Source organism: Notamacropus eugenii, chromosome 4 (genome assembly GCF_028372415.1).
Source record: "Notamacropus eugenii isolate mMacEug1 chromosome 4, mMacEug1.pri_v2, whole genome shotgun sequence".
Taxonomy (NCBI): Eukaryota; Metazoa; Chordata; class Mammalia; order Diprotodontia; family Macropodidae; genus Notamacropus; species Notamacropus eugenii.
In genome coordinates, this window is record NC_092875.1 from 223,792,474 (window position 1) to 223,812,251 (window position 19,778).

Consider the following 19,778-nt stretch of genomic DNA (forward strand, 5'->3'; position numbering starts at 1 on the left):
AAAAATCTAAGAATTTTTGATCTAAGCTGTGATGAAAAAAAGCCTGGAAAATATCTTCCAAGAAATCAGCAAGAAAAACTACCCAAAAGTCCTGGATCCAGAGGGCAAAATAATTATTGAAAGAGTCCACCTTTCACCTCATGAATGAGATCCCAAACTGAAAACACCATAGAATATCCTTGCCAAATTCCAAACCTATCAAGTGAAGGAGAAAATATTACAGGCAGCCAGAAAGAATACATTCAAATAACAAGGAGCTACAGTCAGGGATCACACAAGACCTTGCAGATTCTGCATTAAAAGATCAGAGGGATAAGAATATGATATTACATAAGGCAAAGGAGCTGGCACTACAACCAAGGATCAATTACCTAGAAAAATTGAACAAAATACTTCAGGCAAGGAGATGGACATACAATGAAATAAGCGATTTCCAGGCTTTTCTGATGAAAAGGCCAGAGCTTAATAGAAAATTCCATCATCAAACACAAGTCTCAATAGAGGCATAAAAAGGTAAGCAGGGGAAAAGTGTGTTATTCAACATGGGCAAACTGTTTACATTCCTGTAAGGGAATATGATACTTGTTAATCTTGAGAAACGTATATTCATTATGATACATAAAAGAGATATACACAGATAGAGGGAGTGGATATAAAGTAAATGATGTGATGATAAAAATGTGATTTATGGGAGCGAAGGAATTGTTATGGGAGATATGAAAAGGAGGAGGCAGAAAAAGGCAAATTACCTCACAGGAAGAGGCAAAAAAAATATGGGTTGGTTGATTGGTTGGTTGGTTTTTGTCCTTTGTTTCTGAAGAGGACCAAAATGACATCACCATGAAAAAGTGAAATTTCATTGTGTCCTACTGGGGCTGATCAAACCAATATGAGATCAGGATGCTCTACCACAGGTTGGGCACAGAAAGTTAGTGTGAATATTTGGGAAAGATACCCCAAATTTGTGCATCCTATGTTTACTTTTTGCTGTCTCAATTTTGCTTTCCTCAGAGAGCACTGCACCTATTCTGATATGGGCATGCTGTTCCAAGTGTCTCTCATATTGCATGGTCAAATCCAAAGTTCTTGAGAGAGACCTTGAGAGTGTTCTTGTATTGCTTCTTCTGAACACCATGTGATCGCTTGGCCCATGTGATTTCTCCAAAAAATAGTCTTTCAGAAAAGCATATATTTTGCATTGGAACAACATGGCCTGCCCAACATAGTTGTGCTCACTGATGCATAGTTTAACTTTTGCTAGTTCAACTCAAGCAAGGACTTCAGTGTCTGATATCTTATCCTGCCATGTGATCCTCAGAATCTTCCCAAGACAGGTCAAATGGAAGTGATTCAATTTCCTGGCATAGCACTGATACAGTGTCAATATTCACAGGCATACAAAAATGAGGTCAGTACAACAGCTCTGTAGACCTTCACTTTGGTAGTCAGTCTAACACCTCTTTTCTCCCAAACTTTTCATCAGAGCCTCTCAAACACCAGGGAAAGAGGGGAAGGAGATGACCATTGCTTGAGATCTGCTTTTATCTGATTTGATTCAAGTAGGGAACAACAAATTCACTCAAGCATAGAAATCTAACTAACTCTATAGGCAGTACAGGTGGAAGGGGAAAGAAAAGGGAGGGGGGGCTGAAATAAGCAGGGTATGATTGAGGGAGGTGGTGGTAAAAAATGAAAACTGTACAGTGGAGAGGAAGGGAGACGGCAGAATTAAAAGCATAAACAAGGTGAAAGAAGATGGAGGGAAAGATACAGATATTAATCATAACTTTGAATGTGAATGGGATGAACTCTCCCATAAAACAGAGATAGAAAGCAGAATCTACTAAAAACCAAAATCCGACAATATGTTGTTTACAAGAAACATATTTGAAATGGAGGGATACACAAAGGGTAAAGGTAAAAGGTTGGAGCAGAATATATTGTGCTTCATCTGATGGAAAAAAGCAGGGGTAGCAATCCTAATCTCAGACAAAGCAAAAGCAGAAATAGATCAAATCTAAAGAGATAAAGAAGGAAACAATATCCTGCTAAAAAGCACCATAGACAATGAAGCAATATCATTACTAAACATGTATGGTGCAAGTAGTGTAGCATTCAAATTCTTAGAGGAGAAGTAAAGGGATTTTTTGGAAGAAATAGACAGTAAAACTATACTAATGGGGGACCTCAACCTCCCCCTCTCTGAACGTGATAATGCAATCTCAAAATAAACAAGAAAGAAGTTAAAGACTTGCACAGAGCTCTGGATGAGGTAGACATGATAGATCTATGGAGAAAACTGAATGAGGATAGAAAGGAAAGAACATATATGAAAACGGACCATGTACTATGGAATGAAAACCTCAAAATCCAGTCCAGAAAGGCAGAGACATAGTCAATGAATTCTTCTCAAATAATAATGCAATAAAAATTATATGTAATAAAAGACCATGGAAAGAAAAGCAAAAAGTAATTGAAACCCAAATTATCTAATCCTAAAGAATTAGTGGGTTATACAACAAGTCACAGAAACAATCAACAGCTTCATTCAAGAGAATGACAATACTGAGAAAACCTAGCAAATCTTATGGGATACTGAAAAATCAGTTCTAAGGGGAAGTTTCATATCTGTAAATATCTACATGAATAAAATAGAGAAAGAGGAGATCAATGCCTTGGGCATGCAACTGAAAAAGCTAGAGAAAGAACAAATTGAAAAATGTTCAAATAACAAATTAGAAGTACTGAAAACCAAAGGAGAGATTAATAAAATTGAAATTAAGAAATCTATTGAACTAATAAATAAAACTAAGAGTTGGTTTTATGAAAAAAAAACAAATAAAATTGATACGCATTTGGTCAATTTGATTAAAAAAAGAAAGAAAAAACAAAATTATCAATAACAAAAATGAAAAGTGTGAACTCATTTCGAATGAGGAGGAAATTTAAACAATAATTAGAGATTACTTTGCCCAATTTTATGCACATAAATTCAACAATCTAAATGAGATGGATGATTATTTTTTAAAAATATAAATTATCCATAACAACCGAAGAGGAAGCTGAATGCTTAAATAACCCCATTTCAGAAAAAGAAATTGAACAAGCCATCAATGAACTCCCTAGGAAAAAATCTCCAGGGTAACATGGATTTAAAAGTGAATTCTATCAAATATTCAAAGAATATTTAATTTCAATATAATATAGACTATTTGGGAAAATTGGTGAAGAAAGGGTCCTACCAAATCCTTTTTGTGATACAAATATGGTTTTGATACCTAACCCAGGAAGAGCTAAAACAGAGAAGGAAAATTATACACCAATTTCTCTAATGAATATAGATGCAAAAATTTTAAATAAGATATTAGCAAAAAGATTACAGCAACTTATTATGAGAATAGTACATTATGACCAGGTAGGATTTATACCAGGAATTCAGCTGGTTCAGTATTAGGAAAACTATCAGCCTTATTGATCATATCAACAAAAAATTTATGGAAAACACATGATTATCTCTATAGATGCAGAAAAATCTTTTGACAAAATACAACACCCAATCCTAGTGAAACACTGGAGAGCATAGGAATAAATGGAGTTTTCCATAAAATGATAAGCAGTATCTACCTAAAACTATCGGCAGCATTATATGCAATGGGGATAAACTAGATGCATTCCCAATAAGATCAGAAGTGAAACAAGGATATCCATTGTCTCCACTCTTACCCAATATGATATGAGAAATGTTAGCTTTAGCAATAGGAGATGAAAAAAAAACTGAAAGAATGAGAATAGACAAAGAAACTAAGTTATCACTCTTTGTAAATGATATGATGATATACTTAGAGAATCCCAGAGAATCAAGTAAAAAACTACTTGAAATAATAAACAACTTTGGCAAAGTTGCAGGTTACAAAATAAACCCACATAAACCATCTACATTTTTATATATCACTAACAAAGCCCAACCACAAGAGATACAAAGAGAAATATCATTTAAAGCTATGATAGACACTATAAGCTATCTAGTAGTCTACCTGTCAAAACAAACCCAGGGATATATGAACCCAATTACGTAACACTTTTTGCACAAATAAAGTCAGATCTAAATAAGTGGAGAATCATCAGCTGCTAGTGGGTAGGCTGAGCTTTTATAATATAAATGAAAATTCTACCTAAATTAATTTACTTACTTAGTGCCCTACCAATCAAACTACTAGATAATTATTTTGAAAGGTCAACAATCTTCTTTTTTTTAAATTATTTTATTTGTTTTCCATTTTCTACAATCTTTTCCATATATCTTAGATTTTTCCCCTCCCTCTCCTTCAAAAAGTGCTCTCCTTTCAGAAAAGCAAATCTAAGAATGTGTGCTAGCAATAGGATAGGTCAGGGTGCTTTCTGCTACAACTAGTCACTAATGTTCACTTGGTTATTTCTAAGTATATTAATTTTTTATATATTCCCCTGTCTTTATTTCTCTTCACACATATATCTTAAATTTCCAGAAGGCCATAGCCTTATCCTTTACTTGTTTGTGTCCTTTATACTGCTTTATGAAGAGTTTTCCTCATGGTAGAGATGCTTAATAAATCATCACTAATTAATCAGCCTCGAGATTTGCTGCCTAATTTCTAGTTTTCTATTTCCTCATGTAAATATTATATATATATATATGTATATATATATATACATTGTATATATATATATATATATATATATATATATATATATATATATATATATATATATATATATACGTATACACACACACATATATATATATACATATATATATATACTGATGTACCCAAAGGAAAAACCAATCCTGGTATAAAGAACAAAACTCAAAAGCAAAGGATTTATCACAAATGCATCAATTCAGCATCTTGTCAAAATAGAATCTTAGGGCAGTATTATTTTTTTTTCTTTTATTGTATTAATTTATTTAGTTTTAGATTTTGACATTCATTTCCACAAAATTTTGAGTTCCAATTTTTCCCCTCATCTCTCCCCTTCCCCCACCCTATAATACCTTGCATTCTGATTACCCCATCCCTCATTGTACCCTCCCTTCTATCACACCCCACATTTCCCTTATCCCCATCTTCTCTCTTTTTGTGTAGGGCAAGATAAATTTCTATATTCCATTCCTTGCTTTTCTTATTTCTCAGTTACATGCAATAATAATTCTCAACATTCATTTCTAATACTTTGAATTCCAGCTTCTTTCCCTCCCTCCCTACCTACCCATCTCCACTGAGAAGGCAAGCAATTCAATACAGGCTATTTATATGTCGTTTTGCAAAAGACTTCCATAATAATCTTGGCGTGTAATACTAACTATATGGCCCTCTATCTTACCCTGTGCCCCCCTTTTATTATTCTCTCATTTGACCTTGTCCCTTCCCAAAAGTGTTTACTTCTAGTTACTCCCTTCTCTTATTTGTCCTCACTTCTATAATTCCCCTCACTCCACTTGTCACCTCCTCCCCTACTTTCTTGTAGTGTAAAATAGATTTTCATTCCAAATTTAGTGAGCATGTATTCCCTCCTTAAGCCATATGTGAAGAGGGTAACCTTCACTTTTCCCCTCTTACCTTCTCCCTTTTCTCCTCCTTTGAACAAGATTTTTCTTATCTCTTTTATGAGTTATAGCCTGCCCCATTCCATTTCTCCCCTTATCCTTCTGGTATTTTCGTCCCTCACCCCTTAATTTTTATTTTGCTTTTTTTATGATATCATCTCTTCTGATTCAACTCAACCCATACTCTCTTTGTGTGTGTGCATGCGTATGTTTGTATAATCCCTCCACCTATCTAAATACTAAGAAAAGTCTCAAGACTTACAAATATTATCTTTCCATATAGGAATGCAATCAGTTTAGCTTTAGAAAGTCTTTTATGATTCTCTTTCCTGTTTACCTTTTCATGCTTCTCTTGATTTTTGTGTTTGAAGACAAATTTTCTATTCAGTTATTGTCTTTTCATCACGAATGCTTGAAAGTCCTCTCTATCACTGAATGAACATTTATTCCCTTGAAATATTATACTCAGTTTTACTGGGTAGGTGATTCTTGGTTTTAATCTCAGTCCCTTTGCCTTCTGGAATATCCTGTTCCAAGCCCTTTGATCCCTTAATGTAGAAGCTGCCAGATCCTGTGTTATCCTGATTGTATTTCTGCTTCACTCAAATGCTTTCTTTCTAGCTGCTTGCAATGTTTTCTCCTTGACCTGGGAAATCTGAAATTTTGCCACAATATTCCTAGGAGTTTCTCTTTTCAGGTCTCTTTCAGGAGATGACCAGTGGATTTTTTCAATATTTGTTTTGCCCTCTGGTTCTGCAATATCAGGGCAGCTTTCCTTGATAATTTCATGAAATATAATGTCTAGAATCTTTTTTTTTTTTTTTTATCATGGCTTTCAGGTAGTCCCACAATTTTTAAATTGTCTCTGTGGATCTATTTTTCAGGTCAGTTTTTTTTTTTTTTTCCAATGAGATGTTTCACATTTTCCTCTATTTTTTCAAACTTTTGGTTTTGTGTTCTAACTTCTTGATTTGTCTCATAGTCACTAGCTTACTTGAACTCAATTCTCTCTTTTAAAGAACTATTTTCCTCAGTGAGCTTTTGAACCTTCTATTCCATTTGATTAATTCTGCTTTCTAAAGCCTCCTTCTCCTCATTGGCTTTTTGGACCTCTTTTTCCAATTGAGTTAGCCTCTTTTTAATTAATTAAATTTATTTATTTAACTTTTAACATTCATTTTCACAAAATTTTGGGTTACAAATTTTCTCCCCTTTTATCCCCTCCCCCCCAAACACCAAGCATTCTAATTACCCCTATGACCAATCTGCTCTCTCTTCTATCATCCCTCTCTGCCCTTGTCTCTGTCTTCTCTTAGCCTCTTTTTAAAGGTGTTATTTTCCTCGGCATTTTTTTAGTTCTTCTTTAGCAGGCTGCTGACTTGCTTTTCAAACTCTTCTATGGCCTGAGCCCATTTCATATTCATTGTGGAGGTACTGGAGGCAGAGGCCTTGTCTTCCTCTGACAGTATACCTTGCTCTTGCTCATCTGAAAGGATGGAAGGAAACACCTGTTCACCAAGAAAGTAATCTTTTTTGGTCTTATTTTTTTATTTATTGCCCTTTTTATTGCTCTTATTATTTAATGTCCTTTTTTGGGGCATTTTCCCAGCCAGGTACTTGACTTCTGAATTCTTTGTCAAGAGGAGGGTCCTAGTGCTCCTCCTCCCCCCAGTACCATGTTCAGGGCTGAGGTTCAGATCAGCTGCTCTATTTCGCCAGGGGCTTTGGGTGGGGCTGGGGCTGCCACTGAGGGCTGAAGTTCAGATCTGGTGCTCAATTCCCCCAGAGATTTTAAGCTGAGCTGCCTGGACAATGGACCCAGGCTGCTTCTGTACAGTTGCCTGCTGCCTGCTGCTGCCACTGCTTTTGTCCAGTGCTGGGAGAACCCTGTTCCCCTCTCTCCCAGCTGAGAAAGCCCTCCTACACTGACCTTTGGGGCTTTCTTTGTTGCTTGTGGTTTGAGGGATCTGGGACCCTCCCTGCTGGGAGGTCTGTTCAGGTCCTGTTCCTCCCAGTGCCATGTGGCCAGGGCTGGGCTCCACTTTGCTCAGAGTCCCATGAGATAGAACTTTCCTGTTGGCCTTTCAGGTTACCTTGGACTGGAAACCTCTTTCACTCTGTTGTTCTGTGGCTTCTGCTGATCTATAATTTGTTGAGAGTCATTTTTTACAGGTATTTTGGGTATTGTTGAGGAAAGGCTGGAGTATATGAGTCTTTCTACTCGACTATCTTGACTCCATTCCCCTAATTTTTTTTCCGTTAGGAAATTAAAATAAAACCAGAACCAAATCTTTTCAAAGCTGTTACTTTTAACTTTCAGAGTAAAGACAATATATGCATGAGCTTATAGACCTGTTTGTTCCCAAAGTTATCAAACCATATTTTCAAAGTGTTTGAAGCACATCTTTGTTCTGCTATTTTAAGTATGCAGTTAATAACATGAGGGTGTATCTACCTCTTTATTACTCAGGGTTCACTCCAGCTTAGCTGTATGACCATAAGCAGGTCACTTAATCACCTCATGCTCCCAGGACCCTCTCAAAGGCAAAGTGTTGCATGTAAATCTTGGGAGATCTGGATTCAAACCCCACATTCCAAATACAGTAATTGCAGGATTCTAAATCAAATCATTTAATATCTTTGAGTAACCATCATGAATGATTCTTTAATCTGTAAAATTGAGATTGTCAAACTATGTAAGTAGCAGCTTCATTATGAAGCTCAAATTAGGAAGTATATATAAAGGGTTGTGCATAGTATTGTAAAGCGCTACATAAATGGCTGCTATTATTTCTGTTCACTTCGTGTTATTATTTTTGCGTTCATTGAACTGTCTGTATATAGGCAGCTAGGAAGTACAACGTATAGAATACTGCATTTGCACTCAGGAAGACCAGAATATGAATGCTGCTTTACCACTTCCTAACTATGTTGACCCTAGGCAAGTCACTTAACTTCTCTGTGCCTCATTTTCTCCTTCTGCAAAATGGGAAAAATAATGGCATCTCTCTCCAGGAGTCATAAGGATAAAATGAAATGCACTTATAAAATTCTCTAAAGTGCTGCTGCATGAATACTGGCTCTCATCATCATCACCATCATCATCATTTTTTATTCTTATTATTCTTATTATCATTGTAAGAGCATAGGGCATTAAAGGAGTCAAAGAGTTTGATATGGGGAAATGTCAACTTGAACACATGATTATTAAAAACCCTAATACCCTTCCTCCACCTCCAGCTTAATCTCTTCTTTGTGATCAGAACCTCATTACTCATCTGTGCAATGGAATGATAATGATATTTGCACAATGTTCTGCACAGTATTGTGAGGAAATTGTTTTGTAAATTGTACCATGCTATAAAAATAGAAATTAAGGTAAGTTAGTGTGGAAAGAACACTGAATTTACAGACAGAAGAGATTTGAGTACTTTTCTCAGATTTATACTTACTAACTACATTGCACTCACATTATGAGAGTAAATATAAAGGCTAAAATTTGAAAAATGAGATGTAGGAAAAGGTAAGGAGAGAGTGAAAATGGGGAAAGTAAAGAGAGGAGATCCAGAGAAGTTTAGCTCTTCCCAGAATCATAGTGTCTCTACAATTAAAGCTTTAAAAGGAAAAAGAAACTGAAACAAGTCTCCCCTTTTTTCTTTTCTAAATTTTTTTTCCAAACTAGTTCCTTTGACAGTTATGTACAGTGGGGCAAGAATGAGAAGACACTGTTGATATGATCTGAGGTGGAGTGGATAAAACCATGGCAAATCTGAAGCAAAACTTGAAAGTGTGACTGGGATAGACTGAGAATGAAATTGTGTCATTAGATTTCATAACATTCAGAGCATTTAGAACTGGAAGTCATCTAGTACAACTCTTTCTTTGTCAGATGACAAAATTGAAATTTGAGATATTAATAAATCTATACTGTCAAACAAGAAAGAAGTACAGGATACAAAAGGAGGCAAAAGACATTCCCTGATGATAAGAAGCTTATAATCTAAAGTGAGAGACAATATACAAGCATAAATACAAAACAAGTTATATACACAACAAATAGGAAGTAATTAATAGAAGGAAGGTGCTATAATTCTTGATTTATGGAAATTCACATTACACAAATTCAACTTTAATAAAGATTTCTGAAAGAAATCAGCATTCCCCCCAAAAAACAACCACATTAATTATACTGTACAATAGCGTGCTCTGTCTCTGCTTCTGCCACTCAGCTAGGTGTTCCAAAGTTCTCAAGCCTATCATCCCCTTTTCCCCCCAAAAAATCTCATCCAGATGAAAACAGAAGAACTAATATTTGGAGAACCTGCCACTGGCCTAAGGGCTTAGTTGGAGACCTCTGGTGAAAGGAAAGACCTTTGCCTGCTTCTTCCCACCTGACTACATGTCCAAGCCCTATTTGTCCATACCCTATATCCCCATGTGTTTTCCCTTCCCTCTTCTTCCTCTAATTAGTCCAGGCTCTTCTGTGGCACATCACCAGAATTAGAAAAAAAAATAGTAGATATGGGATTCAGCTCCTCAAATTCCAAATGTAATGCTCTTTTCTTGTTGCTTCCATGTGATAAGGAAAAAGAGTCATTTATTTCACAAAGTAATAAAAGTAAACAGTAGAAAAAATGCATCGAATAGTATTATTGTCTATTTTAAATAGAGTTTGTATAAGGTAAAACTTTAAATTATGAGGATAATAAGAACAAAATCTTATCCCTTTTGCTCATGTCATATGATCAATCACCTAAGCCTTCCACTTGACTTTCTGTACATTGACACAACCTAAATCTTCTACTCCTATGAACCAAATAACACAAGCCTTCCAAAGATCTCTACTGCTCTCTCAAATTTTCAGAAGATTTAATACCTTCTGCAATCATATTTTGCTGGAGTTAAAAGTAAAGAAATAGTCCTATCACAGAATAACTTATGAAGAAGGACTTTATTAAATAATAGATTCCAAATTCCTCATTTCACTGATAAGAAAACCAAAAACTAGACCCCAGGAAAACATCTGAGTTAACTCAAGATAAAACATCCCATTAGTGGTAGAAGAAGAAGAAGATTCAAATCTATTTTTCAGTCCATCTTTCTTTCTTCTACAATGGGATATGTAACATGAATGAATTTCTTACCTCATTAGGTTATAATGTATTTTTTGAATGATTGTGGCCTCTGGATCTATACTTTCATTGGTATGACGAAATATTAGCATGGAAATTTTCTTCATCAGTGTTTATATAGAATTGACTAGAGCATGAAGATGTTCAGTAACTTGCCTATGGTTACACAGTCTCTCAATCATTTAGTCAATCAATAAAAACCTAATATTATGTGCAAGGCACTGTGCTAAGTGCCGAGGCTGCAAAAGGAGGCAAAAGACATTCCCTGACTATAAGAAGCTTATAATCTAAAGTGAGAGACAACATGCAAATATATATGTACAAAACAAGCTGTATACAAGAGAAACAGGAAGTAAGTCACAGAAGGAAGGCACTAGAATTAAAAGGGATTAGGAAAAGTTTCCTGTTAAATATGGAATTTTGGAGTGTGTATGGGAGTTCAAGTGTTGGGAACATCAGGTTCCTGCCTAGTCTCACTATGTTACACTCTTTTGTCACATTAAACACTATTTTATGAATCATTTGAATTTTATTACTCTAGTCTCAGGTAGAACACGAATTTCATTAAACTCCAGAAAGAAAGAAGAGGCAAAAGAGAAACTTCTCAAGCCTATTCAAAATATCCAAAGAACCATAGAAGTTTTTTTTCACCCATATGCATCACACTCCTTTATTTTTCCATCCATGCTTCTTTCTTGTTGAAATGAGACTTTGAATATTATCGCCCTCACAAAACCGTCTCCCTCACAATAGTATTTACTTGCAAATGTATTTGGTAACACATTCTCTTCCAGATATTTCTAGTACATATAGAACAAAGAAGTATTCCCCACCTGTCTCCTTTCTGCATAAATCAGGAGACACAAACTCATTTCCAATTACAAAGTGCAAAGCATAGTGTGGTGGTGGTTTGTTTTTTTCTAATGAGGCATGAAAATACTTCAGAACTCTGCAAATTTTAGTTTGTTAAAAAAAAAAAAAAACAACAAACCTTTCCTTAAACGAACAGCACTGTATTTGAATGAATGCAATGGTCTTCGTGTTATTACTTACCATTTAATATATTCCTTCTGTACTTTTATGATAAAGCTCATTTTTTTTTTAACATCAATACCACAATTATGCAGCTCTTGATACTGGATTCTAAGACTGTTAACTGATAAATAATGAATGGAGAATATGTGCCCAGAACTGACCGATGAATTCTCCTTCTTTGAAACTGCATTGCAATTGTAATGAACAAAAATATTGTTGGCTCTGGTCAATGAGCAAGGTTTTTACAGACAATGTGCCAGTCATCTAAGAGCATGATTGAAAATACTGTTGGATTGGCATATTAATGATCACAGGAGACTGATGTAAATGTCATGAACTATTGAGAAAGAATAAACTGTGCATTAATACTACTCCTCATCTGTTCCCAGTGTGCACAGATAAAAATTTTATCACAACAAACAGCATGGTAGTTTGCATGAATTATTAAATCATATGCATACAAGAGGGTTAGTAATTAAACAGGAAGACTTACTGAGGATTATCACAACTGACAATGACTAGAGCCTGCAAAGTCCAGCTATAAGTCAAGAGACTAACGTGGATGATCGCATTTAATTTGTATGACAATTTGTGAGTTATTAATTTATAACACTTTCAGATGTTGCCAGTAGGGAGTAAAATGTGAAATCAGTCTTTCAATATGTATATGTTAGACATGCACAATAAATGGTGAACATATAGAATTATTTATTGGCAATAATTTTATCTGTCATTTGAAATGAAGTTAATTTAATCAACTATTAATTCAAGAATTTGAATTTTCTCTAAAATTTTCCCTTATGCTGTATATTTCACAAAGCCACCTAATATTTCTCTTGTTACATGTTTTTATATTGAACAACTTGATCTCATGTCCTCCCTTGTGGTGTTTTTGGCTTCTTTTGCCAATATTAATTCAGCCACAAGTTACTAAATTTAGGTTTTAAGGACTGTGATAATTAGAACAATACATAAATTATTTCCAACATATATTGATCACATATGATAAAGGATGGTTGTGGCTCCTAATAAATCTGCCTAAACTCACTTCATAATTAAACAAAAAACTCAGATGAGATATGTGAGTATTAATACAAATATATTATTAAATATTGATTATCAGTGTGGAAATTCCTACAAAGAGCATTATACAAAATCTGTCACCTGTACCAACACTTGTTCCTAGACTGTAGGTATCCTTATTATTAGTAAATAAGACAAACTATGATAATGTGATAGCAATTTAATTGGGAATCTGCGCTGTGTATACCTATTATGTGTATGCATACAGGTACATTCATTTTCTCTCTCTCTTTCTCTCTGTATGTACATATATGAGTGTACATATAATATAGATATAATGTGTGTGTTTAGAAAGACACAGTTCACAAAGGGGCAGTGTGATTTAGTAAGTAGAGAACTGGTGAAAAAGCTAAGTAGACCTGAGTTTAAAACTCGTCTCTCCCACACCCTATCAATATATATGACTCTGGGTGACTCACTGATTTTCTTAGTGCTCTAGGTAACTGTTGTGACTGTAAAGTGACCAAGAATGTACAACATACATTAGTAGAGAAAGTTTCCTCACCCAAGAGCTTAGTGTACGAATAAAATTACAAGTTTAGTACCTGACCCTACATTTGGAAAATAATGTTTGCATTGACCTCAAAGCAGTTGTTATATGTTATCATTAGAAGAAAGGCCATACAGAGTAGCTAATATTTACCTTGCTTATAGATCAACATTATTTTACAAAGTACTATAATTCATATTTAGGATACTTTTATCATTTCCATGAAAAATCAGCATTAAGTACCTAATTGTTCATGATATATTTCCATCACTTTTATAAATAGCTGTATATAGACATTGTCTCTATTTTTGAGAAAATATAATCTAAAACACACACCATAACTTAGGCAGACATGTAATAGAATATGGCAATGATAGGAGGTATCAGGGAGTCAATTTTTGGAGTAGCAAGTTACTTTTATCTAAGTGGCTTCATTGCATGAGTTAAGAATCAGAATCCATTATTTGAAAACATGTAGAATATCTTTGTCAAGCATATTTTTTAAAAAAAAATAGAACTCTCTTTTTCCGGAATTGTTAGCTGTAGTTTTAAATCATTTAGTCCGATGTCTTAAATTGGATCCATAGAAACTGTATTGTAGTGGAGTGGAAAGAAATCCTGTTAAATCTGAATCAGGAAGACTTGGGTTCAGCTATCACCTCTGAAACATAATGGTTGTATTATCATGAACAAGTCACATCATTCTCCTTACAAAAGAAAACTTAAATCTGATCCTGTACAGATACACATATATGTACATTTGTATATATGTATAATGTGTGTACACGTTATATAAGATATTAAAGAAGAATCATAATCTGTTATACTGATGGCCAGTAAGGAAATTTCTGTTTCTGAACTAAACTAGGACTGATTTGTTAACAAGAAATAGTCTAATCTTTTAGTATAATTAAAAGAAAGTTATAAAACTCAAAGACTTTGATGAAACATATACATTAACTAATGCAAACAGTTGTGGTATAATTTTCTCAGCAGGAGGATTATTCTGGTATGTCATTCTTATTCTCATGGTAAATTAATATCATGCTTGCTTGTATTGGACAGTTAAGTCTCCAATGTTGTACTTGCCCTTTAGATGTAGTCTAAGGGTCACAAAGCCAATTTTGTTTATAAAAATAGTGGGTGGCAATCTATAGTTTTAAATCAATGTATGAAGACTTAGTTGCTGATGTTAAAAAGAGCCATTACCATGGCAAAGACTGCAAAAATAAGTGTTGCTGCAGAGGAATACAAGTGCCATTTTATCATCTACATACCATCCAAAATATGTGACATTGGATGAATAATTAATTCACCATTCTTCTCAAAGAAGGTAAATATCTCCAAAGATTAAAATTCTGAGGTATGTGCAAGCTTATAGTTTGATTGTGTTTGTTTCTTTTACAAAGAACTACAAAACCCAAGTAGGAAAAACAAAACAATATTGATGAGAAATAAATTGACAGTGTGCTCTTATTCATCATGTAGAAGGAATGGCCTTCAATGGCAATTTATATTCATAGACACAGTCTATGACATTATACACAGATACTTAGCTATTATGATGAAGCAGCAAGATTCCATAGATTCTTCAAATTTACATTTTAAGATGCAAACTTTAGTGCCTTTATTTTATGTGCATGTACTTTGCCTGCAAACCTCACCTATAATACATCAAAAAACTCCTGATAAGTGTCCTTGAACTCCTCTAAATGGGACCCACTGGGATCCAAAATGGTACCTTCCACATTAAAATGCAAATGAGCATCCTTGAACTGTAAACCAAGATCATTTTATACAGGTGTTTAAATATAACAAGGCCTTAAAATCAATCCTTCAGGGATAGCTCATGCACCATACTTGCTGAGTTGCATCTCCAGCATAAAGCTTTCCATATACATTGCTTTATAGCTCCTGTGTAATAGTCACTAAACTATCTAGAAATCATTCTGCTAAATCATATAAGAAGGCCTGTTATAAGTGACCAAAATAAGCATCCATTGTAGGGCAAAAGAATGCAGAGTGGAGTTCATTTAATCATTTCTATTTGTTTAATATATAATATCCATAAGTTATCCAATGTTGCTAGTGCCTCAAAATTTACTGAGCTCTCTTAGGGGCAGCAAAAGACAACAGATAGCAGGACACATGGGACTTGTTTCCTATACCTATAAAGTTTACATTTACAATGAGACAAATAATAAAACTGTGTGTTGTTAGATTTTTTTGTCTTTATTGTCATTGTTCTGTTATTTTTCTATTAACTAATTTTAGTTTTTAACACTCACTTCCATAAGGTTTTGAGTTCCAAATCCTCTCCCCATCTCTCCCATCTACCTACCCCAAGATAGCATGCATTCTAATTACCACTTCCTCCAATCTTCCCTCACTTCTATCATACCCCCTCCTTCTCTCATCCTCTTCCCACTATTTTCTTGTTGGGCAAGATAGATGTCTATGCACGATTACCTGTATATCTTATTTCACAGTTGCATGTAAAAACAATTTTTAACATTCGTTTTCAAAAGTTTGAGTTCCAGTTTCTCTCTCTCCCTCCTTCTGCATCCACCCTCATTGAGAAGTCAAGCAGTCCAATATAGGTTATACATGTGTAGTCATGCAAAACACTTCAATAACAGTCATGTTGTGAAAGACAAACTATATTTCCCCTCCAACCTATCCTGCCCCCCATTTATTCTATTCTCTCCTTTAACCCTGTGTAAGATAGATTTTCATCCCAAAATTGAGTGTGTTTCTTATTCCCTCCTTATGACAAATCCAATGAGAATAAGGCTCCCTCTTTCCCTCTCATCTCCCCCCTCTTCCTCTCCATTGAAAAAGCTTTTTTCTTGCCTCTTTTATGTGTGAGATAATTTACCCCATTCTATTTCTCCCATTCTCCTTCTCCCAGTATATTCCTCTCTCACCCTGTAATTTTATTTCTTTAGTTATCATACCTTAGTATTCAGCTCACCCCCTGTTGCCTTTGCCTACACAAAAATAAAATCCCTCACCCAAAATTTTGTGAAAATGAATGTTAAAAGTTAAATAAAGAAAGAAAGAAAAAAAAAGAATAAAATAAAATAAAATAAAATCCCTCCTACTGCCCTAATGCTGAGAAAGTCTCAAGAGTTACAAATATTATCTTTCTGTGTAGGAATGTAAATAAATCAACTTTAGTGAGTCCCCTATGATTTCTCTTTCCTGTTTATGTTTTCATGCTTCTCTTGGTTCTTGTGTTTGAAAGATAAATTTTCTTTTCAGCTCTAGTCATTTCTACAAGAATGCTTGAAAATCCTCTATTTCATTGAAAGACCATTTTTTTCCCCTGAAGGATTTTATTCAGTTTTTCTGGTTTGGTGATTCTTGATTTTAATCCTTACTCCTTTGACCTCTGGAATATCATATCCCAAGCCCTCAGATCCCTTAAAGTAGAAGTTTCTAGAGCTTGTGTTATACTGATTTTGTTTTCACAATAGTCAAATTCTTTCTTTCTGACTGCCTGCAATATTTTCTCCTTGACTTGGGAGCTCTGGAATTTGGCTACAATATTCCTAGGAGTTTTTCTTTTAACGTCTCTTTCAGGAAGAGATTGATGGATTCTTTCAATACTTATTTTACCCTCTGATTCTATGATATCAGGGCAGTTTTACTTGACAATTTCTTCAAAATCCATGTGTAGGCTCTTTTTTTGATCATGGTTTTCAGGTAGTCCAATAATTTTTAAAATGTCTCTCCTGGATCTATTTTTCAGGTCAGTTGTTTTTTTCCAATGAGATATTTCACATTTTCTGCAATTTTTTTCAATCTTTTGGCTTTGTTTTATAACTTCTTGACTTTTCGTAAAGTTATTAGCTTCAATTTGCCCCATTCTAATTGCAGTGGAATTATTTTCTTCAGTGAACTTTTGGATCTCCTTTTCCATTTGGCCAGTGCAGTTTTTTTAAGGCATTCTTCTCCTCATTGGTTTTTTTGGATCCCTTTGTTCATTTGGGCTCATCTACTTTTAAGATGTTATTTTTTTCAGCATTTTTGGGCCCCCTTTAGCAAGTAAATGACTTGTTTTTCATGATTTTCTTGCATCACTGTCATTTCTATTCCCAATTTTTCCTCTACTTCTCTTACTTGATTTGCAAAATCCTTTTTGAGCTCTTCCGTGATGAGACCAATTCATGTTTTTCTTGGAGGCTTTGGATGTCGGAGTTTTGACTTTGCTGTCTCCTGGTTTTATGTTTTGATCTTTCTTGTCACCAAAGTAAGCTTCTGTAGTCTGATTTTTTCCTTCTTTTTTTCTCATTTTCCCATCCAATTATGTGACTTTTGAGTTCTTTGTCAAAGTAGTTCTCTACTTTCAGTGGGTGTGGGGTAGTACTGTCAGCTGCTTGATTTCCCCACAATCTTTGGGCCTAAAACTCCAGAAACAGCTGCTTCCACTGTTCTGCTGCTGTTGTAGGTGCCATGTGCTCCTCTACTTCCAACCCCCAACACCCTGAGGCTGGTGCCAGACCACTCTACTCTCTCACACAACTTTGACAGGTTTTTTCCACTGGCTTTTCAATTTTTCCTCAAAGTTGTGAGGTTGTAAAGTCTGGAAACTGCCACAGGTACCAGTGACTCAGTCCCCCAGGCCTGCTCTGGTCTTGTTTGTGCTGCTGCAACCCATGGTGGACTGTGCTCTGCTCCCAGCCTAGCACAATAGGTTCTGGACTATCTTGCACTGGAGACTTGGTCACTCCATCATTCTACAGCTCCAGAATTTGCCGTTCCACAATTTGGTTAGGGTTATTTTTTACAAGTATTTGGCTGGATTTGGGAGAAGAGCTCAAGCAAGTTCCTGCTTTTACTCCAGCATCTTGGCTCTGCCCCTGTTTTCTTATTTTTAACCACTTTTACAAGCAATTTACCTCTGGGTCATCTGAACTGTGATTACTCTGTATAGACTATCACATCATTTATCAATATAAAGTTAAATAACCTAAAACCTAGCAACATAATACAAGGCAAAGGATGCATCTATTATCTTCTCTGAACTATGCATCAAAATACTTTTATATTATCAAAGAAAATGATGATGAATGATTATGATTACAGTCTATATATATATATATATATATATATATATATATATATATATATATATACACATACACACATGTATGTACAGTACTTCAACTTTTGCAAAGTTTTTAAAACTTTTCAGCATCCTCAAAACAATCCTGTATGGCTAACTGATTCTACATTCCCTCTTTGTAGAAAAAGAAACCAAAGCACAGAGAGGTTAATTTGCTTGCCCAATCTCACACAGCTACTAAGTGTCTGAAACAGGATTCTAAATTAAATCTTCTTTCCTCCAGGTATGGTTTTCTATACATTGTGATACCTACCTGCCATAAGGCTTCAGGATTAATGAATGATAACAAATGATTAATGAATAGAGACCTCGGGCAAATGAAGTTTCTTGAATTGTTGATCTTTTCACCAAAAGCATGTGTTCAGTCATATTTATAAGCTACATGATGGAGGTCTCCAAATTACCAGTGGTTTGAGTAACAAATGATTCTTTGAAGTCATTTTTTTAACTCAGAACATATTTTCCTAAAGGAATTTTTACAAGGCTTTTAGAGTATCCCTAAAGGATAATTTATACACACACACAAACATACACACACACACACTACAGATAGATTACAGATATGTATGTATATATGTATATATATGTCTATACATATATACACACATATACATAAAGAAATACACACATATATACATACATATATGTGTATGTGTGTGAGACAACTTTATTGAGCTTTATGAAGCTAAAAGATCTTTGAAGAGTATGTGATCTTAGTCTACACACACACACACACACACACACACACACACACACACACACAAATTAAGACCAAAAATGGTTAAATGATGTGATCAATGTATCTCAGCTAGTGAGTGCTAAAACATTCGAACAACACTTATCATGATGTCATGGATAAGATTGACCTCTGAAAGAAAAGCAGGATAAGGGATAAAGATCTGAAAAGCAGTTGTTGTTTTTGAGTATGATGAAGATGAAGATGCTGTTCATATTTTGAGATTTCCAAGCCTTCTCCCCACACACACACTACTGAACATTCACTTGAAGATATGCTGTAGGTATTTGGAAATTTAGATCTGGAGCAAAGAGATGGTTCAGGGTTAGAGTTATAGCACTAGAAGTCATCTGAATAGTGGTGGTAATTGAGGCTATGAAAGTATGTGATCTTTACAAGGGACAGAGTAAAAAGAGGGTTGATAGTCAGGAATAGATCCTTGGCAACCATCAACATTAAGGAGTCAAGAAGAGAATAATGAGTTAGAAAGCAGAGAAAATATAGAGGTAGAAGAATCAAGAAAGTCTGTGATATCTAAAGATTAGTGAGGACATAGCAACCCCTTTTCCTCCAATTAAGATCTCATA